A 23,781-nucleotide genomic window follows, 5' to 3' on the forward strand; every position below is an offset into this window, starting at 1 on the left:
GCTGACAAATGAATGCCAAATTGTCTTCCATGTATTATTTCAGCCATTTTTCACTGCAATAGGAAGACCAAATACTTCCCCAATGCACTATGCCTTTGTCTCCTCTGCTGGAAAGTAAGAAACCTTAAAAAAGGCTCTCAAAGATTTGCCATTGGGGTTTAAGTGAAGTTCTGTATTAAGTGTCACATGACTTGAAGAAATTGTAAAGATTTGTCCTCACCTCACTGGGTACTTAATTTTTAAATGTCTTGCTAATCATACTGGCTTCATATTATCACCTTCTAATATCTCAAGGCAAAATGTGTAGTTAGAGCAAGATTCCTAAATGATGGTAGATGTAAATACATATTTCAAATTTTTATCATTCTAACTCCATTTTATGGCCGATTTTATGTCAGTTCTGATTAGATTGTTGATTTTTACCTCAATATGTGTGACAAGTAGAATAGGAAGTCAGCTGTTGCATATGGATTTTAAAGCAGATCTGTCTTTGCATCTGTGGATCTGACATAATAACACAGAGTCTTCAGGATCAGGGGTGATTTTAGCAAGATTTACAGCTCTAGGGGGCCCTAAACCATTTGTGTGTTTCTCTGGTAATAATTCCTTGCCTTCATTTGTCTCATGTTACCATACTTGAAAATAGTATTTAATTATGTGGTCCACATGTGTTGTGACAGCATGCTAATTTCTATAAGTAAACATTTGTGAATTGTGATCTTAGGCTGTGCCAGTTAAATTTTTAGAAATAAGCATTCCTAGACAATGGAATTTTTTATTTTGCTGTGTAGGTTTTGGTCTTTTTTTTTTTTTTTGCATCTGGGACTTGTAAGAAGGGACAGCAGTTCTTCCAATTTGCTTGTAGCAGCCAATAAAGTGTGGTTCTCATCCTGCCTGAGGCTACAGCAGATAAATTCCAAGTACCTGCAAAACATCTGCTATCAAGCACCAGTACTGTCTTAGCACCCACCCAAAAAGTGTATCTTCTCACGTGCAGCTTGTCTTTGTGTAGCTGCCAAGGAGTGAAACACAATTTTAGCCCATGAAGAAGATGCAAAAGAAAGGTGGGATTGCAGATAATTGTGTTTTGGGTAAAAAGAGAAGATAAAGCAGGGAGTTGCTTTATAAAAGTTGTTTACAAGACACTTAAAACTAAAGGAAGAAATGTGGAATGAAGACCAGAAAATGGTAGGATAGAAAGAAAAATGAAAAAAAAAAGCGTTTTAAAATGCTTTTCTGCAAACTTTAATTACAGCTTTGTAAAGTCTGAAGGTTTCAGGTAGTGTGTAATGACTAATTGTTTGGGTTGTTGTTGTTTTTTTTTTTTTTCTGGGCTATATACTCATGCCAAAATTCTTGCTTTGTGTTTACCTTTCATTATTTTAACCAGAACTTTATAACTGCTTGTCAAATACTCTGTGTTATTATGACCAGATACAGAAAGTAACCATGTCATCACAGAAACAGCTGTATTTTGTATCAACACTTGTTCTGATGTCTTCAGTAGTTTTGCTATTTCCTTCTGAATTTGAGTTGCTCTGTAAGAACTCTGTAATTTAGCTTTCTTTTATTTGGAACATTTTTCAATACATGTATTCTATGAGATCTGACTCTCCCATGACATGTGATGAATGAATCAGGGTGCTGGAGGCTTGTGCAAGTGAAATTTCTCCTCCTTCTGGGCCTCTAGTGTTTGGTAGAAGTTCTGTTTTTTCCTGGTTAGTCTACAGATGCTTGAAAGAAATACTTGTTAGAAGAGTCCATTTGAATCTAAGCAAATCATACTTTAGATATCTCCAAGTAGCTTAGAAGTAGAAAAGTTTTCATCTGGCAACAATCATGGGATATTGAAGTAAGCACCTGCTTTGTTTTTTAAGGTGCTCTTAACAGACATAACAAGCTGGAAATGCAAAATTGGGCCACTGATAGTTTAGGTTTCTATGGTGACCATGGGATCTTGAAAACTAAAATATAATTTGACTTCCTAGGGCTCTTGGTTACTCCTATGAGTTTAGGTTTAGAGTAGCAAAAAGTGTTTCTTCAGGTAATGTAGAAAATTATATGCAATATAGAACATAAACCCTAGATTTGTAATTCCAAGAGACACTGTGGTAGTGTTAAAGTAAAAAAGCAATAGGAAACATTTGAGGGAGTCTACAGAGATAAATTACACTTTATAAATTACTTCAAAACAGTCTTATAAATAGTACTCTGGGCTTTCAAAAGAATGAGCTTGCTGCATGGCAAGTTACTACACCTGAAGACAATATAAGTTATTAATAAGATAGTGAAATTGTGCTTTCTGTTGCATATATTTGATACCTTCTAATCTGCTGAACCCAGATTTTTAGTTAGTTATATACAAAGGCATGAATCAAAGTCATTGAAGATCTGTTGAAATCTGAGGATGAGGAGAAACAGCTCTGAGGAAATGTGTCTGTAAAATGAGCACATATATGATGTGTCACATTTCTAACAGCCTGTGGCTTTGGCAGTTGATTACTTATTATAATTCAACCCTCACATCAAAATAAATTTGCTTATTTAGTGATGATGGTCAAAAAGAATAAATATACATTCATTTTGGAAAGTGGAAATAACATAACTTCAAGATGGTTTGTGTGACTTTGCAAGGATAAATAGACCCAGGAGTTCATGGTGTTGATTTTGAGTGCTTTACCATAGTTATTGTGAGTTGGAGACAAGGACCAGTCTTTATGCTTCACTGACAAAGAACTGAATTGAAATCTGAACTATTTTTGTAGCATTCTCCTACATAGAATGGAGCAACATACCCAGTATCAATAAATTCCTGGCATTCATGTTTTGTTTCTGCATTTTCTCTTGGACAAAAATGGGTTTGATAGTTGAAGGCAAAGTTGTGCTGTCATCTGATACTTTCCCACAGCATGGAGCCCCTCTGGGGGCTGTGGGTATCTCACAGCAGAAGGGCTCAACTTCAGCACCAAACTGCAATTTACAGAGAGAGCCTGGGGTAATGTTGTTTTCCTGCATTGCATATGCAGGCATGGCTGAACAATCAGGATTTTACCCTTCTCAGAAGCATTGCAGGTATGTAATTGCTCTGTCAAAGGTAAAGGTAGAAACCTTGATGGGTAAGGGGAAAGTAACTTTGTGTGTCACAGCAAACTGAGTTCTTGAAATGTCAAGTTTTTTCAAGATTTGGAAATTTAATTTGAAATACTGACTTTGAAAGTGTATTCTGACCTACAGCTTGAGTTTGAAGCTTTATTAAACTTGCATCCCTCTACCCTTTTTTTTCATGCCATTCTCCAAGAAAGTTTCATATATTCACTGAGCATTATGGAAATAACAAATCTGAGTTTCTATATTCTGATGATGCTTAAGAAACTCATGAAATGAATTTGCACACCAGAATTACTAGTGTGAAAAGTCTTTTCTAAATTTGCAAAAGGATATATTTTTTCAGTGAAAAAAGACTAATATGTTCCAATTGTTGTATTATTTAAAATAAAAGCCAAAATAATTGGCAGCAGTTCAGGAGAATTTAAAAATGCTGCTGTTTCCCAGGGATGTATTTCTCTTTTTGTACTCAGTGGCATAACTGATCCCAACTTGCAGTGACATGTAACTTAAGTTTATTCCAGCTTCCTCAGCATTAATGGCATTTCAACTTGAAGAACTTGTAAATAGGTTTTTAGATTGTGGCTTGCTCTCTCCTTAAAGTACCTTGTTTAGGATTTGGTAAGTTATAAGTTTAGTTATAATTAAAATTAAGGTGAACTGTTAAGTGCATGATTTTAAGTTACTTGTTTGTTTCTAATAGCCAGCTAGAGAAAGGGGAAAGGTCATGCTAAGCAGATTGCATCCATCTGGAATGTGAGCAGCCCATTTTGGTATGCTGTAAATATTATACATTCTTAAAGTGAAGATGGATCCAATCTCAGTTATGTTCTGTTACTCTTTATCCCAAAACTCAAAACGAAGCTTCTTCAGTCTTGATTGTTGGATTTGGTTCTTGAATTTGTCCTGCCTCATTCCTCTCCCATACTCCAGTTTTTTAGGCATTCTTTTCCCCCAGACTGCTGCTGTGGGGAGCATTACTGAAATATTTTTCAGCTGTATATTGGTACAGTCTGTGATAATAAAGGGGTTATTTCTTGGAAGGTAAACTCACTAAACTGCATAGCAAACCCTCATTGATCTACACATTGCTAGAGTTAGTATCCCATCCTCCTATTTTGTAAAGAGATAATCCTATTTTATTAAAATTATGACTTTGGGAAAAAATGTGTCACTCTAGCAAGGTTTGAGTTTCAACACTTGGGCTGAATGCCATAAAAATAATTTCCTGTGTCCAGCTACCACTTGCCCTCTGTAAGAAGCAGTTCTTTGTTAGAAGCTTGTCAGGTTACAGGACTGACACTTGCTTCTCTTTGGTTCCTCCTCAGCTGCTCTTAATAGGGAACATATTTTCCAGTTGCCTGCTGCTGACACTGAAGAGAAGCCTTGTTTTTAAATGTGGGATATGTTTGGCAACAAATATCTAATTTCTTATCGAATATCAAGAAATGTTCATTACCAAGTAACAAACTTTTATTCCAGCATCACAAAGCACATCATCTGTATTGAGCAATTGTTAATGCTGTTTTCTTCTCAGATTGTGTGTTCTGTGTGAAAATAAGGATCTTATTCACACTGTTTATTGAATCTTGCATGCATGCTGCTGTCATGGCACATTAAGGGGTGGGATTTAGACATGCAGCAGTTGTTTGCAAACCAGTGAGGAATCTGCCCTTGCTGTCCATGCAGTGTGGGGTGGTGCACGTGGAAATTCTGTGAAGCTGGAGATGCTGATCTTGGGTGACTTGTCATCTTTTTCTTAAATACAGTTTTTGGAAGACTTGGGGCATGTTAACAAGAGGATGTTAATTCAAATAGTGCCAAACTTCCTGGCTGCTAATCTGGGTTCTACTTTGAGCTTTGAAAGAGAATCTCATCAACAGTTAATATAATTCCACCTGTATTTTGCTCTGGAAATCCTTTTGTTTCATTTCAAGGAAAGTTATATTGATATGCTGTTGGTTTATGACAGCCTTTCATCAGGAGTGAAACTTCTGCTGCCAACTTTCAAGAACAGAATTCTCATCAGTTTTCTGTATTAAGTACTCTAGTAAACATGGTTCCAAAGACTGTTTCCTGCTTCAGGTGATCAAAGAGAATGCAGAGCTCTGCACTGATTATTGTGGTTGTGATCAATTCCAGCAGTGCAAAAAAAAAAAAAAAAAAGGGTGTGTTTTGATACTTTTGTTGTGTGAAAGCAAATAATGATGTATATCAATTTATACACCTTTTTTTGGGTTGAGCTAGAAACTGGAAATTCCTTTTGAAAGAAAATTTTTCTGAGGAGTGAAGTCTTGACATGGAGCAGACTTGCTGCCAAACCAAATTGTCAAATGAGACCAACCAATGCAAAATACAGACTTTCAGCTGAAAAGCTGTGGGGAGGCTTGTATTAGTTTTCCTTGTTTACTCCTTATTTCAGTGCCATGTACTTCCAAGTTCACTGCATTTGGCATTAATTTTAATGTTCTACACAGAACACTAAATGTTAGCTTTTATTAATTTGTGTTGTATAAGTGGTTAATGTGTCTTGTGCAGGTGAAGCCTAAGAATGTTGTGTTTGGCATATTTCTACCTTTCATTTTTCTCCCTTCCCTGCAGAAAAAGTTGCTTTAAGAACTGCCTGTGAAATTGGAAATGACCTTACTTGCCTTCAGTTATAAATAGCAGTAGAAGGGAAGGGGATTCCCCTGCTGTCAAGCCCCATTCATGGCTTTCTATTTTGGTTAAAGCCATGTCTTACAATGAGTGCACTGTTCCAGCCCTCAGCATGCTGCAACAAATGTATTTGCATTTTAAAAACTGTATGCTTGAGGTCATAAACAGGTAACATTACTTTGGTACAGATCCTTTTCTTTTTATTTTATTTTAATTTTTTTAGTAGAGTTATAGATGTCACACAATAAGTATTGAAACAGTGGTCATGTGCTGATTTTTGTGCCTCGTGCAATTCATTAGGTTCTTTTTACTGGGAGTGCCATAATAAACATTGCATTTTAATATCTGTCATGCTGCAATAATTGAGTTCTAGAAAAACACATGAACTGAAAAAAAATTTTTTTTTTTTTTTTGTTGCCAGGATTTCATACTGTCATAGTTTAGAAGTGGGAAATGCTAGATTATTTTTTTGTCATTACCTCAATTTGCTGTGAGAGGAGGCAGAAACATGAAAACACTTCAGTCAGAATGTGATTCAAATGTGATGGAAAGGGCACATCTCCCTTTGAGAGAATCTATTGGTGAAGTTATCTTGCTCTGAAAACAAAGGTCTCTTCATCATATGACAAGTGTTTAAAATCTTTTGTTCTTTTTCTCTCTCTTTTAATGAAGATTGGCATGGTAGTTTAGCTCCCCCAATATTTTGAGGCCATTTTTGGGTACAAGAACATTCAAGTGTAAATAAAATCCATTTTCTTCTCCCACTGCCACTCCTGTCCCCACTGGCATGACTTTCTTCTGTCAATACAGTTGATTTTTAGCATGAGTTATATTTAATTTTCTGAATACTGGCTTGATTTTGAAGTGCAAACATTCTGACTTATCTGGAATTTTCACCCCTGTACTGCCCTGCTGATATTTATCTCTCATATTTAGGGCTGCTGCTATACATCAATGGTCACAGCTACTGCCATTAAGTTTTGCCTCTTCTGTTCCAAATTTGAATACAACTAAGAAAAAAAAGTATCATTTACTTTCTTTCCTTATCTCACTATATATATATATATATATATATATATATATATATATATATATATATATATATATATGTAGAGTAACTCTTAAAAGCTCTGAGTTTAATTTATTTAAATAGTCTTAATTATATACTAATTTTTAAGAAGGAGGACATAGTATAATAAAAAGGGTCTCCCCTCCCCTACAGAGGGGAAAATATTGAGCCTGACAGACCCAACCTCCACTGCATTGTCAGTCCAACAATAAAGTTACTGTCCAGGCACAGCTTCCCAATTTATTTGACTTTTTGGCTTGTGAGGGTTTATTTTAGGGCAACATTGAAGTTGCAGCTGAAATATTCTTTGTTATGGTGAAGGCTTGTGGTGTGTCACAGTGTCCCCAAGTGTCCTTGACTTCTTCTCAGATTGAGTTCCAGGACCTTAGCCAGTACTTTGTTTTTCAGCTTCTTCAAAAACCTACTTGTGGTTTTGATTGACCAGTTTCAATATACTAATTTCCTAATCTGGGGATTTTACTGAGAATTTCTCTTCCTGCAGGGAATGTGGTTAAAAGAAAGGTGTCTGCAAACTTGTCAGTACAGATTTGTCCCTGTCAAGTTATATCTCAATCTCATTATTGTGAACTTCTGTTTAGTTTCACAGGAGCTCACCATCCTTCCATTTATGCAGGAAAACAAAACAAAACAAACCCTACATTTTCATTGCAGTTGTGCACTAATGTAAAAATTTTTAACTCTTGATGTCCATACTTGGATCATCTTTAAACAAGAACTTTGTGGTAAATTGAGTTTATTGGAAGGAGAGATGCTGGGGTGTCTCAGTCTTCATTTGATGCTTTAATTCTTTTAATGCTGCAGCTGCCTCTGCAACCTCTTTTCCTGCAAGCCACTGGTACTGTTGTGGTCCTGGCTGTTCACCATTGCTTCATGGCACACTTAACTTACTCACCACCTGCATTCTGTCAGCTTTCTCTTTCTTGCAGCCTGAATTTCCTGACTTGGCTTTTTGCCTGCTTGCTGCAAAAGGCTCCTAAGGGAATAATATCTGAAAGGTCTAGCTTCTTTAATATGACAGCTCTGTCATTGTTTGTTATTTTAAGTAGTTTTTTTCTCTTTCCCATTTTCAAATATTGTAAATTATTTTTTATACTGAATGTAACTTTTTAGTTGTTGCTTAGAGGTGCCATGCATGTGATTGAGGTCACTTTTTCATTTAGGAATTAAACACAGTTAGCATCTGCTTTATACTGCTAACATTCATATAACTACAAGTGAGGGGCTTTATTTATTTTTTTTTTTCCATTGCATCCAAGTGAAGTTGGTTCAGTTGAAAATCTGAGCTCTGAGCATGGGTCAGCAAATGGGTGACTTTTCCCTAATACTGAGGGACAGGGACTCTGGATGGGGCAGCACAAGCTGTAGTTCTGCAGTGGTTGACTTGCATAAAGCAGTTGTTTTGGAAAGCCACAAATGGTGGTTTCCCAGATCTTCAGCCTCCTGTGGTTGTGTCTCAAGCTTCTTATCAAATGGGAATGCCACAGATAGTTTTTTTTTTTTTTTTTTTTTTTTTTTTTTTTTTTTTTTTTTTTTTTTTTTTCATAAGCACTACACAGGAGAAGGAATTTCTGCCAAACACTTCTCTTTATCTTCCCCTTCAGTCTGCTGTTTTCTACCCTCTGGTCTTCAGGTTGCACAGCCATTGCTGCTCCATTTAAAAGCTGAATATTTGCTTTGGAAAGGGCACAATTATTCCTCTCTGTATCCAGAGAACAGAGGAAACAATTTCAAACTATCAAGCACCTGTGTAAGGCTGTGCAAGATTTCATAGCTTGGCTGTAGAAAAGAAATACTCAGTTCTGGTGCTCTTCCTTTTGTGGTTTGTGTGGTTGGTTGCCTTTTCAAGGGTAAAGGGCTTGGAAAACACAGGATTTAGTTTTTATCTGGGCCTTACTGAGGGTGTGGTGACCCTATTTATGTCTCAACCTGGTGGGGAAAGGGTCTTGACTAATAGGGAGAGCAATTAATTTCTTCCCATCTTGAACTGAGAATTTATAGAAAGCAATTCTAATAGGAATTATATAATTATATTAATTATGAGGAATTAATAAAGGCACATTTGGAGGCTAAAAAGTGTGACAAACCTGTCCAAGTTCTCCCTTGTAATGCCTGATTTTATATCTCTATAAAGTTTAACCTAATCCACAGAAACTTTCCATCAGGAGTTTCATATTTACTATTAACAATTCTCTTCAACACATGCATTGCCTTTTAAATAGTGTAATCTGAGATGAGAACCACATATCAGCACTAAATATATCCTTGCACCAGAGCCCCGAAGTCCAGCATTTCAAATCCAGTTTTTGAAAATAAGAAAGACTTTGGTATTTTTCATAACAATACTATGTAAACAGTCATTTTTTTTCATGTGGTAGTGTAATTTATTTTTAATTCATTTGTTCATTCTCCTGAGGTACTATTAGGGGTATAAGAGCTGGTACTATGAAGTTAATGTGAAGCAAATCAATTTAGGCTAAATAGTAGTGTTTAGTTTGTGGGACCATGGATTTGTTAAGTAATAAGGTGTCAGACTGTAAGTTCTGTCACAATTGTCATGTAATGCCACAATTTATTCCATTTAATGGCAGAAATGGTTGAAATAGTACTGAAATGTCCATAGTGGAATATATTAATTGAATGTCAATGGAAAAACACATGGTTGGTGAAGTTTTCTGTATAATTATTGCATGAAATTTTGCATGCTGGTTAAGCAGTTAAATTTTGTCTTGTCATGAGAAATGTGATATAGAGTAGAAATAGTGACATAAGAAAGCCAGAGTGGCTGCAGTTGAATTTCATTGCATTTTATAGTATATTAAGTGCTGAAATGAAAGCAACTGGTGTTTGGCCTCTGTTCTTTGTTCAAGTTTTAACTATTAACTTTCTATAGTTGAACTGATGTTGTATTCCAGAGGTAAGAAAATGATGTTAAAATATAAATAGCTGGATTTTGCAGTTTTCACATAGGATCCTCCTGACTTTACATGTTACAGCCAGGAAGGTCAGCAAGAGGCAGCTTTGCAAATTGCATTTTTGGGATGAAACCTGTGCAAGGCATGTCAGGAGCATAAAAGACTTTCAGTGGGGGGACAGCAAGCTCTGCACTTGATTGGATTTTTCTGCATTGCAGATGCTCTCAGATATATTGGTTGCAAACTAATGTTCCAAAAATGGACTTGGCTGTCAGTTCTTTTTCTAGATTGTCCTAGTCATGGATGTTGGTAAGAAATTGTGGGCAGGCATGAGAAATGTCAGCTCTGAGAAGCAGGGAACAGGAAGGGAATAGGATAACAGCTTCCTCTTATGATGTAAGTTGGGTTTGATCTGCTGCTCAATAAAGAAATAATTTTGAATAAAGCTATTTGTAGTCGAGGTTGTTTATTGGGTAGGCTCGAAATGATGAAGTCAAATGTTGCTAAGAACATTTTAAAACTTAGATTTCCCTGATTGAGGACAACTGCAAGGTTTCAGATTTGGAAATGTCTCCATATAGAGATCCTGATGTAAATTGGTTGCCTCTTTTGCTTACTGGTTGTTCATATGGTTTGAAAGGACTGTGTTTTTTCTTTGAGAATGCTTGGAAAGAATCAGTGAGCTTTGGTTCATTGACTGTAAACTCCTCCAGTACTGTCTTTCCAGAAACTCTGTGCATGTAATTAAAGTGGTGTTTCATGGCCTAGATTTTAGTATTTTTTATCATACTCAAAACTGTACATGAAAATCCAGAATTAGAATCTGTTTTACTTTTCCTTCCACTTGGCCAGGCTGTCATTTAGCATGCCCAAAGTGCTCCCTTGGATAGTAGTGCTAAAAAATGTACATATTCACCTTTCTCTGGTTCATTTTGTCAATTCCTTTTTTGTAGGCTCATCTTAGACTCAATCAAGCAAGACAGTGGAAAGCCTTGTATGAAACAAATCATGTCAGAATCAGAAGTAATTAAACTATGGCTTTAAATAGGCATAGCTGTCAAATTACCTGAAATTATTTAAAAATGGTCTAAGAAAGCATATTAAAAGGTACAAAAGGTATCAGTCTTGGCTAGAGCACACCAGTGATTTTTTTTTTTTTTATTCCCCATTTCTAAATTAAAACATTACCAGAACCATTTGCAGTTAAGTAGAAAATGCAGCTAACTGTGCAGGGCTGTGTTGCATAGTTGTGTGTGATGTGGATTTTTTCTTGCACAGTGTGAGCCAAGCTAAATCAGCTGATTTACCAGTTAACTCTGAGCATGCACATGGTCAAGCACACTTTGCATTCTGCATCCAGAATTCAACTGCTAAGTGAAGAATAATGTACATACTGCCTGAAAATACTCATTTTTTTTCAGAAGTATTTTTGTAAGAAAGAATTAACTTTCCCCACAGTTTGATTTAAGAAAAAGAAATGGCCCAACCTCAAACTACCAGTAAAACAACTTTTGCAAAGTTTTCCAACAGAGAACTCCTTAAGTCAGTCTTTATTCTAATCTTACACTAGACATTCCTCAGAAATAAATTTAAGAGCAATACCAGGATGTCTGATTGTCCAGGAAAAAACCTCAGATTTCCAGTTATCTTTAACAGATATCAAATAGCACAGTAATTAATTGTCTTGGAATCATTACATCCATTTGTAAAATTTAGTTTTGTTTGGAAATTTGACTTCTTGTGGATGAATATTCTGACATAGTTGTCTACAAATCTTAGTTACAGAAAAGATAGAAGAACAACTATTCTGAGAATCATTCAAATTTACAGCTTGTGTGGGAAGGCAAATTCCTTGAGAAGACTGAATCATGTAATCCCCTGAATTTATTGGAAACTTGTCTCACTGGAAGTTTCTTTTTCTGTGAATATTTAATTCGGAGCAGGGACCTTTGAAAATTTAGATTTTATAGTTCATAACTACAGAAACACAGATTTTTTTTCCCCTCTGGGCTAAATTCAAGTATTGTTAGCTCACATCACTGCAGTTTATTGGAATAAGGTCACAACTGGAATTTGACCATGTGGCTGAAATGTGCTTTGCTTGTTGACAATGTCTTCTCATTCTCCAGCTCATATTGCTGTGCACAATGCCTTCTGTGAAATAAAGCCCTGGAATTACAGTGGAAGTTTGTTCTGGACAACTGGATTAAAGCAGGGCTTTTGCAGCCACAGAGGAAGATGTGGAGGTACAGTGTAAGTTCAGTAAGTTTTTCCTGGTGTCACTTTTAGAATTCAGCTGTATTGTGCAGCAGGGAGAATTGTGTGGTTGCACTTATAATTCTTCTTCAAAGGGTAGTTTAGGGCCTTGGCATCTCTGCTGTAATTGTCACTTTTAAAAGCTGACAGTTTATTCTAGTCCTCAGAGAGGGCACTGCATAAATGAAAATAGTGAAAATGGACCATAAGACAGAAACAACTGCTTGTGTTTTAGACCAGTGGGAAAAAAGTGGGAGTGCTTCTAAATCCCTGTGGAGAATGAGAGATGCCCTGGAACATGGCCTAAATCCTGGTTGTTTCAAGGGACTGCCTGGTAGGGAAAATTGGAAGCTGTTGTGGGGCTGCTGGAAATTAAAGGGAAAGGGAAGAAAACCTCCTTTGAAACTGGAAGATGAAAACTTCAGAGAAACTGGGCGTCAAGTAGAGAGCACAGGAGTTTCTGGGAGAATTTTCAACCCCCTCCCTTCTGAGGAAAGCTCCTGTGTTTTTGTGAGGGTACATTTGGGTCCTTTGTGGTGAAAACCCCTCAAGTTGCCACAGTCCTGGTTGTTTTTACATGTCCCTCTTTGCAGCTACTTCCATTTCTGAAATTATTAAGAATATGTTTTATTGTCTTAGAATTGCAATCATTGGGCAGGTGAGCAGGGCTAGGTGTCACTTTATTGCCTGATTTTTGTGATAGTTTTGGAGCAATGACCTGTCAGTTCAACTGAAGCACAGATATCAAGGCAGAAGGTTCTGCAGATACAACTATTAGATTATGCTTTTGCTGTTGTCTATATTTTGTTGTAAATTTTTATTTTGTTGTTTTAAAAATATGCTGTGATATCTGCACAGCACCTTTATATACATTTCATTTGTACAGAGGTATTTCCTCTCAACTCTTTTGTTTAATGTGTCAATATTACTTATCTGATGACAGTGGTGCTTTTAAATACAAGACTTGATCTGTCATCTTCCATGCCCTCTGACTGATGTGCCCCCTGTCAGGCTCTAACCAAGAAAAAAGTTTTCTCTGTAAATATTTGCCAGTTGCCAGTTCAGGGCAGTATTCCAAGTGGCAAACATGTCAACTAGAAGTGTGGTTCTTCCCACATGCTGTTCCCCATGCCAGTCCAAAAAGAGCATTTGACTTGGACATTCTTGGCAGAATTGCTTCCAAAAGCTTGTCCATCTGCTCATACAGCTGAGTGCTGTCCAGTAATGCATAGTTGTAGAAGACTTGAGTGTTAATCATTCATGAGAGCAGCTGGAGTGAAAGAAAATCCAGAACACAGCTCTGAGTTGGGCTGCTCTGAATTTTCAGACAAGTCAGCTTTACTTCCAGCATGCACTATGACAGAAGTGGATTCTATCACTTAAAGCACAATTAAAAAGTTATGATAAAACCCACTTATTATCTAAACCACATATTTATAAACAGGACAATAAAGATGCAACTTGAGTTCAGGTATTGCCACTTGGCATTTTGACCTGTTAAATGCTACCTACCAAAGTAGAGTTTGATTATTTCACCAGTGTTCAGGGACATGCTCACTTGCTGTGATCTGAATGTTACACATCAGCTTCATTTATCATTAACTGGAGTCTGCCTGGATTTGCTGTTGCTCTTCTCGTGTGACACAATTTGTGTGTCTGTGACACTGAGGTCAGTTGTCACCTATGTGCTAACTTGATCCAATAAAACCATTAAATGCAGAATTGGATGCAGGTCATGATTATCCAATTTTGCTTTTAGTGCAAATTCTGAATGTAGTGATTTGGCTTTTTGGCAGAGAATGAGAAAAAGGTTAGGGAGTGTTGCTTCCACTATAAATTTTGGGTTGCTTTCATCTGCTTTCATAAATGTATTTTTCTGCCTAAACATTGAATATAGGCTTTGTATGCTTGGAGAATTAATACACAGAAAAAATGTCTTTTCTGAAGTGAGGCTTTGGGATGAAAACCAGAGAGATTTTAGCAGAGCTTTAAGACAACTCAGCTGAGTTATAACAGCAATTTCTCCTTTCAAAACCTGGAAGGAATAAACACTTCAGATGTATGCAGTGGAATCAGTCCCTTGGACAGATGTTGTATGAAAAAACTTTTGGAATTAACTTTGGATATCAACTATAAGTTATTGTGAAAATACTGGAATGCTGACTGGAGCTAAGCATTCAGTGTCTTACCTTTTCCTTTCCAAAGCCTTCACTCTGTGCACACTGATGTTACAGGGTTTCAAAAAGACCAGGTATGATAATTGCTTGCTTTAGTTGGGTTTTTTAGCTTCAACTCCAGGGCAATGAATGGAAAATCAGTGAAAATTATCTTTCTGGGATCTCTGTCATTTAAAATTAGAAGTCAGTTCATTCTTCCATACAAACAGTTTGATCTGTTGCTGACGTGCTGAATGTGCTGAAATTTTTTTTTGCATTTGATGGTTTTGTTTTGGGGGGGAATTTTGATTGAGGGGGGTTTTTTGTTTGTTTTTTTAGCCACAGAATCCTTCAGCTTTATAGGCAACTATGCTAACTCCACTTCTCAATGGCAGGTAAAGGGCATTGTCTCCATCTGCAGCTGCAGTTTTGCAGGTCTGCAGTCACCATAAGCAACTGAAACCAGTTCTGAGTGACTGAGGCTCTTGAGTACTTGAAGTTTTTTTGCAGTATTTAAGTAGCTTAGTTGACCTGAAGGCAAACAATGCTTCCTCTTTCCCAAATTGCCTCAGGGTGACCTGATTTAAGTTGTTTCAGGATTATGGTGGTCTGGGCTGGTGTGTGGAGCAAGCTTACAGGAGGTGACTTCAAGGTGACCCATAGTGAGGCAGGAGATTTGAAATGGAAGCAGTTCCCAGTGTGGGGGTGATTGGAAAGGACATTACTTGGGATTTGACAATCTTTGTACAAATCTGGGGGTCTGACTTGGTTCAAGACTGTATCAGTGCACAAGTGTGATGGAGATTTGCTTGCTCCTCACCCTACTGAATAAATATAAAATATTTATATAAAAATCCCTTGGTCTAAGACCACCACATATCTAGAAGTAGGGGGAGCAACTTGAAAAGGATTATTTTGTGTTCTCTAACCTAATTTAGGGGCTGTCTCATTCCAAAAACATGTGCTTGGAAAGCTCAGTGTGTCAAGAGAAGGCATCTCTCCTCCATTTACTGGGAGGGGGGAGTGAGAAGGAGGTTGAGCTTCTCATATTTTCAATTGCAGTTGAGTATTAAGAGTATGTATTTCTTAAGTATGTGTTTTCCAGCATTGGCTCTCCTTCTTTCCCCACTTGAATAGCCCTTCCTGATGGTGTTCTCCCCTAGGACACAGTAAGTGCTGTTCATCCTGTCTGTGAACACTGCAAAGCATCTCTTTTGTTCTTTAGGGGACTTGAGGGGAAGTAATTAAAATGACAGGAAGTGCTTGGGACTGAAAGATTTATGTCTGTGGAAAGATCTTATGAAATTCAAAGCATATTTGAATCAGGAAGAATCGATTTGGCAGCTGCATAGTTAAAGAAGTGCTGTTTCTTTCTGAAATGCTGAATTAATGTCCTCCAAGGCAAATCAGGCAGAAAGGGAACTGCTTTATGCATTTCTGGTATAGTGAACAGCAGTAACATGCACAGTCTGTAAACACAGAAAATTCTCAGTCACTGAGGAACACTAATAAGTAGTAGTGATGAAAGCTGCCTTTTAAATTCCCCTTCCCACAGTCACATCAAAAAATATGTACCTCCTTCAAGAAGTAAATGCAGGAGGTAGACACTCAGCTTCTTCATCTGTTTTTTGTGTTTTCACTCACTTGTATAAATGGTTGTTATTTGGAGAGGGAAATGTATTCAAATTAGTTTAGAAATCATGGTTAATGTTGAAATTTTGTATAGGAGGCTTGATACCAAATCACAGTACTTGGAGAACATGAGCTTTGAGCATACAAGAAAATCAACAAATTGTGCCTTGGCCTTTACTTCCCCCAGAAATGGTTTATTGGATGTTCTCCACATTTTCTAGTGTTCTGAAGGTGTGTCTTTTCTCAAGTGCTGATGGGGTTTTCAGCTTGGGGTGTACCTTGGGCTGTGTCTATACAATTGTCTTCCTCCTATTGGAAACTTCTCTCCTTGACTGTGTTGAAATGCAGAGTGTGTTTTGATGATGGATTGTGGAGAACACCTAGCTAAGGTCATGACCAGCTCTCTGTGCTTGCATGTCTAAAGTAACAACATATTTCTACATATGTGTATAGAGTTAACCCAGAATTGCTTCCTCCCACCCCTCAGAGTAGTTGCATTTTTTTGGTAACCAGGTTTCATCTCAGGAGCTCTAGGACTGGTGCTGTTTGTTCATTCTCTAATGCAGAATGGCCTGGTCCAGCAAAGAAATGAATTTAAATTTGTTTTGCATCATTCTGGTTTGATTTCAAAATACTTTCTCACTCCATATAGCATAAATTTATATGTTAACATGAATTTTGAATGTTTAGTATATTGATCATAGAATTGAGCTCTCCAATGTTCCAGATGTCCTAAACTAAACTTCCCAATGTCCCAAAGTAACTATTACCTCATTTATAGCTTTAAAATATTAAGCTCTTAATATTAATCAATTATTAATTATTAAGATTCATTCAGCAGAGGTGATACAGTAAAGGGTGTTGAATGCCAACAGGATTAATGTAATGGACCATAGATTAGGATTTGGATATGGTGAAAACCCTTGACAATCAAAGGAGCACAAACAAAAAGAACAGCCCACAAAATACAGCACAGGAAGAGCACACATGATAAACCCAAAGGAAATACATAGGCAGAAATATCTTCCACATTCAGGAAATGTAATATGAAATTATGCTGGAATTTGTGTTTAATCTCAGTGAGCCTGAAGTCCAAATGTTACTGAATTAAACTGTTATCACCAAGAATTTAGAGAATACCTATGAAATATCTATTAAGGCAAAACTGTAATTTACTTCTAATTCACAGCATAGGAATCTCCAGTAGATTTGAGAAAAGACTGAAGTAGAATGCACTTTTTTTCATCAGTTTTCTTGTTCTGTAAATAACATCACTTTTGTTTTGAAACAAAAGCATTTCATAGCAATGTAGCTGCTGCTAAGGAAAAAGAAGGGGAGGGAGGAGCCAGGAGTCTACTGCTAAGAAATACTCCAAATATTCAAGAAGCCCTGTGTAAACTTCTGGAATTAGGTGCTTAATGCACTCATTGCTCCCACCCTCCAATAGATTGTAAACAAATCCTGGGTTCAGGGCAGCTGCTTTGCTGACTGAGCTTCTGGGCAGTCCAGTTCTACATTCCAGGAAGTGAGGACAATAGAATAAAGAGACAGTGATTATTAGTTTTTTTTTAGGGTCTCTTTATTTCCCTGTTGATAAGTAAAAAAATACATGGCTGCTTCAGCAATAAATAACCCACTTGAAAAATGAGTGTTGTTTCCACAGTCACAGGCTGCTGGAATACCTTTAATTGGGCATAGCTGCACATTATTTGTGCTTTACTGGAGACTTGGCAGGCAGTGAAAAGTTGGATGAGTGTGATCAGACATCTAAATTTCAAAGTAGCAAACTACTGCATTGCCAGTTTTAATGCAGGTGCAGGTGATCAAGTGGGTTCTGAAATAATTGTCTGAACTATATTACATTTACTCTGCCTGCATTGAATCTGTTAACCTGCAGTTAAGAGTTGTGTGGGCATAGAGCTGATGTTGGTTAAAAGTCCACTGAAAGCAAAAAATCACTTTTTCTAACCAAACAAGACAAGAAAAACATTCAGTGATGAATTTGTTTTATCAGAAATGTTTTTGCCAGCTTTGGTTGGTTAACATTTGCAAGAATTCTTTTATTGCTGTGGGCTTTTTTCAGCTGAAAGGCATTCCCTACTATGTAGATGAAAGTGTAAATTTATTCTTTAACACCCTGGTTTTTCTAAATTGATGCATGAACTGGTTTCAAATTTGGATAGCTGCTGTGGATCAGAACTTCATTTGAACTTTTAGGTTGTCCAGGAGATACAAAAATGGGATGAGAGCTTTCTATGCTGCACACATGGAACATGAGCCTTTGGTAGCAGCAAGACCCAGGATGATGCTGTGCCTGGAGGTGTTTTCGGATGCTGGGAGAGAAGCTGGTGTTTATTTCAGAGCACTTTGCACACAAGCCATTTAGCAATTCTGGACCCCAAACTGATTTCTCTCATGATTATTAATAATCCTCATGATTATTGAACTGCTATGATATATTAGCTTTTGTTTAGAGTAAAAGCTGACAAAAGATCCTAAGAAACCTAGGGGAAAAAGAAAACAAAAGTCTAATAAAGCCTGAAAATATCCAAACAAGAAAACCTGCTTCCTCAAAACAGCTGAAGCCTTGAACCAGTTTGTCATCTTTTAAAACCAAAACAGAACTCTATTTCTACCTTTTTTTTTCACAATCATACTTAAAGAAGGGAGATTTCCAGAGAGACCTGAGTTGTGGTGCTTTAGACTGTTTTCTACACAGGGACAGTAAACCATGGAAAACCACAGTTAATGCAAAATAAATAGTTCTGAGAGGTCAGTCTGATAGTTTAATTTAACACCAGACTTGTGCTATAAAGTGTTTTCATAATTGACTGGGCAGTTTCAAAGTGTTTGCCTGTAAAAACTCATTAATTAATTTATTATAAGGTCCTATCTGTAATTTAGAAGCCTGGACTGAAATTTATTTTCTTGAGCACAGACATTTTGGCAATGCAACTTCTGGCTCCAGAAGGGAAAAGGAAACTTACAACTTCCTGAGTTGTTTTCTTTCCAGTGTGTTGACAGAGAAGGTACTTGAAAAATTGAAATTGTTGAACTGGGGATAAGAAAGTAACTTGTTTGTATTTTGTGTTACAGACTTGGCTGCTGGAAGCCTTCCATGTGATCAAATAGTACTTTCAGACAAATTTATTTTCTATTAAATGAAGTTTAATTTTGAGGTAAGGTCCTATTATTTTTTGGTGGGTTTTTTTTTGTTTGGGTTTTTTTTGGTTTTTTTTGTTTTTTTGTTTTTTTTTTTTTTAATCTGTATAATGACATAAAATCTCCAGTAATTTAAAAGCTTGTGCATATTAGTATGAAAGTTTCTTTATAGAGTCTGTGAAATATATACTTCTGTGGCTCTGTTTATGAAGAGAAACATTGAGCTGAAAAATAAATGTGATGTGTGAATATTGAAGTGTCAAGTAAATATTGTCCCTAACAGCCTGCAGATTAACCTATACCAGACATTGACTGTTTTGGAACAGTTGCCAGGGAGACTGGAGAATATGATCATGTAATAAGTGATTTCTCTAAGCCTTAGGAAAAAGGGCCATGACTGGAATTGGTATGAAACAAATAGCTGAGAAGATGACTTAACTCTTTCATCTCAATACTTGTAAGAAGTGGCAAAAAGAACAAGGAAAAATCATTACTAGAATAAGATGCATTAACATTTCTATACTGTAATGCTCTCAGAAGAGAATGCACAAAGCCAATTTTACCATTTAGTGACAAAACCTTGATAAATCTAACCCCATGTTCTTCATCTTGACTGCCATGGTGAAGGCTCTTGCTCCTCAGGCTTGTGATTTCTGTGTCACAACCAGCTCCAGTCAGGCTCTTTGCTTATCTTATCCAAAAGCTGCTTTAGCTCTGTTTGAGACAGTGACATTCCTCCTGTAGTTCCTTATAATTCACACTTCCTTTTGAAGATATATATACAGGCAAGTTAGTTTGCAAATATGCCTTTTGACTTAAAAAGCAAGCTGAAGTTCAATTGCTAATAAGCTGACTGTCCTATAAACAACTCTAAGACTCAAATATTTTAATCTCTTTCATAACTTGCTTGAGGGAGCCTCCTTGCTATGTTCTTAGCAAAAGAGATGCTGTTGCTGCATGACTAAAAAGCATGGACTGAGAATGGTAACTATTAATAATTACAGCCTGCTCTCATAGTAACCTTTCAAAGCTTGTCCTGGTTTATCTTTGTTCTGCTGTGGGGATTTTTTTTTTTTTTTTCCAAGTAGTTTGTAAAATTTCATGCTGCATGCTACAGATAAATGCAGTGAATTTTTCCTGAGACTCTTGAAGGTTTTTAAAGTGAACTTGGTTATCAGGTTAATCAGGGGGGTGTGTGTAGAGAGATTGAGCAGGGATTTTTCTTAGGGCAGGGGGGCAGGTGAGAGTTCTTCCATTTTAATTGTCTGTGCATACTTGCAAACAGAATAAACAATGTACAGTGTGAAGTTCCTTGTATTCTAACCAATGAAAGGAAGGGTTGTGGTTTTTTGGCTGCTTGTTCAAGCTTCAGGACTCTGATTAGCCACGACAGACAGTGTGTGTCTGAGGTTCTCAGGATACTTCTGAACCCTCCAAATTGAAGTCTTTGCACTTACTGCCCATTTAGGACATCAGCTTTTACTCTATTGCTTTACTGCTCTTTCCTTCCACTTCAGCTAATTAAAGGGAAACTGAAAGATATTGTTTTATTTCCTTTCTGACCAGAAGAGATTCTAACCTTACTGACAAGACAACTTCCAGCCCAGTGTTTTTCCAAGTGTGACATTTGTGCATGAGTGATTGCTATCCCTGAAAGCACCTCACTACACAGTTCCCAGTGGAGTGGCAATAACCACTGATGACATTTTCACAGTGTCTTTTCCAGCAAGGAGTTGATGGTGGCCTTGCTGTGACATGTGGACATATGTTTCAGGCATGCAACCCACAGATGATAGATTGGTGCTCTGGTGGAGAATCAGCTTAGTCTTCTAAGAAATTCTATTTAGAATTCCAGAATTCTGGAAATTCTATTAATTCTATTAATGCAGCCCTTAAGCCTTGTTGAGAACATTGTGGTAAATGAGTTACAAATTGTCAGTGATGGAGCACTGAAGAGAAAGCTCCTTGAAAGTTGCAGTGTTGCCTCTTTTATGATAAAATGCTGACACAGGTGCCATTGTGAATTAGAGTAAAATGTGTGATGTTTCTCTCTATGCCTGTGCAATCAGCTGCCTGTCTGCCTGCCTGGAGCTTCCATTATGCTCCATTTTTGAAGGATGATGCTTTGATTTGCATTCATAATTTTGGAAGTATACAAAACTATCAGTTTAACTGGGTTTGTATTTCAGAGTGTGTTTTCCTCACAGAGGTCTTAGCAGGCACCAGTCCACTAAACAAGTATTTCATATGTATGATAGAATTAGATGTTCAGCCTCTGTGACCAACAGAAAATGTCATGTGTCCTGTACTGCTGATGCCCAGCACCAGCAGGTAATTTGTGGGGACACTGAAAAGAATAAAGGACTTCTGTTCCATTGGATTTTGTTACAAATTTAGTCTAGTATAAAAATATGTAGCTTTGCTTCTACTAGCATGTACACATGCAGGTTTTTAGGCTGTGACAGTCTCATGACCTAGATTTCTGTTTGCTCAAGCTTGAATGAACCAGTTAAGAAATATCTCCAGGGAGACAAACCTTTCCTAAATCATGGCAGAGCTTTGCTTTTAACCATAGACACTGGCAGTGACAACTTTCCTTTAACTGCATGGGTGTGGTGAGTGTTTGGCAGTGTCCTTGGTGGCTGTTTCAGGGTTGCCTGGTTTTGAAATGCAGGTGCTTTTGGGCTGTGTGACCTCGACACTCAGCTGGTGAGGATGTGAAATGCACATGCTACCCACATAGCATTGAGCTGACATTTTGTATTCTCTGTTTGCTTAGCACTGCAGTTCAGAATATACAGATAAAATCTTGGCCTCATCAGCTCAGACACCACAGATACCAGGATAGGAATGGTAGAATTAAGCCAGCTGAGTAGGTAAATGATCAAGGAGCTCAGTGTGCACTAACTGGTCTCCTCTCTAAATCCCCTTTCTCCCATGCATCTTTATTCTGCTGGTTTTTTTTATTTTATGCTTTTGGCTTAATGATAGTTGATTCCTGTTGAAATTAGGTGATGCAAACTTCTGTCATATTGGGAGAAACAGCCATTTACCTTGTGTTACATCTCTCTTGAGAGGCTTTGTAAAATGCTTGATAAAGTTTGCTGCCTTTTCCCTGTTTCTGTGTACAGGAGCTGATGAGGCCAGTGCCACCTTCCCAGTCTAGCAGAGCTGGACTCTTAAGTACAATTTAGTTTCTTGGGAAAGCATTTCTGGGATGTCTGTAATTGTGGTTTTATCATGTTGGTTATCTCAGGAAGGTATTGTGGAATGGAGACCTGTTTTGTACATTACCTGAGGCTTATATTCAGAGTATTGATTTGACTTGTGAAATTCTCAGTAGTGTAGAGTTGGATCCTACACTGATTTAGTACTCACTGAATGAGCCTGACAGAAAAATCATGCAAGCTCTTTAATTAGGGAACTTGATCATATGTGTGTCATCCATCTCAATGCTTTGAACATTTTAACATAGATGAATTCACAACTCATTTTTGCATAATGTTACAGAAGGTTTTTTAAAGAGATTGTTGAGAAAGCCATTTGTTGGTGAAGCAGAAGTGGCACAAAGAAGTTTGAGTGTAAATCCATGCCAAAGCTGTTCATTTGCTCTGGTGGCACAGGCAGTGTATAGAAATGACTGTTTAATTAGAAAAAGCTTGTCTAGAAATTACTGTTGGGACTGATGGAGGAAGAGGTGCAGTAAGATATGAATAGATTCATTGGTTATTCAGCTTTGGCAGTCCTTCTAGGTGTTGGTTAGTTCTGTTTTGCTCCTCTTGGATGATACCAGGAGGAAAAAGCAATTTTAAATTAATTTGCAGTGGGAATTAAGGGTGGGGTTGTTTTGGAATCAACTTTCCTCCTGTTAATTTCAGGACATTTCTCAGACAATATTGGACCTTTTGTTCAAATTAATGGTTTGTTACTTGTTCTACTTTTCAGTCCTTGATAACATCTTGGGATAATATCTTATTACTTACTTTATATCTTATTATCTTGGATGGTTTGTGTTTGCAATATTTGTGCTTGTTTGCTTTGTTGGCAAGGTATCTCTGTGAGGACACCAAGGCCTGCTCATCTTAATTCAACCACTGGTTAGAATTTTGTATTGTTCAGATTTTCCAGAACATGAGCCCTGTGATGGTTCAGCTCAAGGCCTTGACACACACACTCTAATATTTATCTGCAGGCACTGGCTTCTCTGAGTTATGCTCTGTGGCTTTTTTAGGAGCTCAAAGCAGCTTCTATCCTTCCCAAAGCTGTCAGATTCATAATTTATTATTCTAGTCTCCCACCTTACAAGCACAGATCTGTCACAGCCTGATTTAGAAATTTCCTACTTTATTACTCTCAGAGAATTAGACAGTACCAGGCAAACTGTTTCATGGAAAATTTTCTTAATTTCCAGGATCCTTTTAATTTTTGGTGAGCGATTCTGCAGACTGAGTGATCTTGGGTGAAGCACAGAGTCCATTACTTGCACAGAGAAATATTTAAATGTGGTGTGAATCAATGTATAGAAGATAAAGGGAATGTGGAAGATATTTTCCCCTTGTTTTTTCCTTTGATCTCAGCCCTTGTCTTGACCAAGTTCTTAGATCTTTTGAGAAAAAACAGCTGTCCTGTTCTGGCTGTTACCCAGGAGATGGAAATTGTCTGTCCCATTTATTACTGAAAGCCAAGTGGGGAGATTTAGAGCCTCAGGATATACTGGAGGAGGCAAATGAAAACATTTCTCTTGAGTTTGACAATGCAGTGTTGGGGGAAGCTAATAAGAGGAGCATTTTTCATGAGTTCTTTCTCAGAT

General features: G+C 37.3%; 1 protein-coding gene across 11 annotated transcripts in view; it reads left to right on the forward strand.

Annotated features, from left to right (window-relative positions):
• Positions 1-23,781, forward strand: part of TLN2 (talin 2) — a 105,069-nt gene that overhangs the window by 8,136 nt on the left and 73,152 nt on the right. For 3 of the 11 annotated variants that reach the window (XM_079318228.1, XM_079318230.1, XM_079318235.1), the window contains exons 3-4: positions 11,895-12,018; positions 18,906-19,009. The gene's annotated coding sequence lies outside the window, so the exon portion shown is untranslated. Of the gene's footprint in view, positions 1-11,894; positions 12,028-18,905; positions 19,010-23,781 lie in introns of all 11 variants that reach the window. The other 8 variants (XM_079318232.1, XM_079318239.1, XM_079318236.1 and 5 more) reach the window with 5 other exon arrangements.

Source organism: Erithacus rubecula (genome assembly GCF_903797595.1).
Source record: "Erithacus rubecula genome assembly, chromosome: 14".
NCBI classification, from domain to species: domain Eukaryota; kingdom Metazoa; phylum Chordata; class Aves; order Passeriformes; family Muscicapidae; genus Erithacus; species Erithacus rubecula.